General features: G+C 28.3%; 1 long non-coding RNA gene across 1 annotated transcript; it reads left to right on the forward strand.

The window, feature by feature from the left end:
* Positions 1 to 264: 264 nt before the first annotated feature.
* On the forward strand, positions 265 to 674 carry LOC108227106 (uncharacterized). The gene is made up of 2 exons (XR_001807792.1): positions 265 to 339; positions 407 to 674. It is a non-coding gene; the product is annotated as an uncharacterized LOC108227106 (long non-coding RNA).
* Positions 675 to 1,075: the final 401 nt, after the last annotated feature.

Raw genomic sequence — 1,075 nt, forward strand, 5'->3', positions numbered from 1 at the left:
CATGTTTGGTAATCATAATATGGAATAATTTCCATTTTCTTTAATAAAACAAATCCATCCATGTCCTCGTATTAGTAATTCGTTTAGAAGGAATTTAAATCTCTCTTTCATACTCTTCCACTTTTTTATTTTATTGTGCAACAACTTTTCCCGGAAAAAGGTAGTGTTAATATTGTATAGTAGCTGACATTCTTTTGAACTCTGATTAGCAAAAAATACTTGTATATATATCACCAATTACTTCATGTTTTAACAATTCCATGATTTAAAATATGGCACCCTCTAAACTTGTAATCATGCTCGTGATTTTTCTTTTCTCTCTACCCTATATTGTTGAATGTAAGTCTAGTCTACTTCTATATTTCTTGTTTTTATATATATCATAATAATTTTTTAAATTATGCAGGCGACCTGATGAATGAGAGCTCCAAGAAGATGTTTAAAGCTGATTATGTTAACAAAAAATTTAACATCGGATTCTGCTTACCTCAAATTTGTTTCGGTAAAATTTCGACAGATATCCACTTTCGCATTTGTTGGTGCTGTATTGGAGGAGCTAGTCCGGATTGCGTCAAATCAAAATCAACTTGTAATCATATTTGTAATTTGTAGTACTATTTCGGCACAACTTCTTAAAAGAATATAATAAAATCTACGTTGAGAGTTTAAATATATATTTACTTTTTGTTGAAGAAACGAGAATCAAGTATTCGATAGAGTTGACTCTCAATTTTGATGATGAAAATGTCAGATATCCAAAAAGGTATTTCTTCCTTCAAATCTAATTACTAAGGTATATAATTCCCACTTACACTAATAATAATTAGATTTTATATACACAAAAATCATCCAATTAAAATTGGTCATCTTTCTGTCATGTTATTTGGAAGAAAAAAAATATGAAAACGATACGATACCTAAAAAAACTCTTTAAATATTAATTTAAGTAATACAGTGGCCTCTGTCAAAAAAAAAAAGATAATATATACACAGTGGCCGTTATTTGAGCATTATTTTTTATAACCGATTTGATAGCATTACTACTCTGTAACCTAACATTTATTTTCTTTTAAAG

The sequence above is a fragment of the Daucus carota genome, chromosome 6 (assembly GCF_001625215.2).
Source record: "Daucus carota subsp. sativus chromosome 6, DH1 v3.0, whole genome shotgun sequence".
Lineage (NCBI taxonomy): Eukaryota > Viridiplantae > Streptophyta > Magnoliopsida > Apiales > Apiaceae > Daucus > Daucus carota.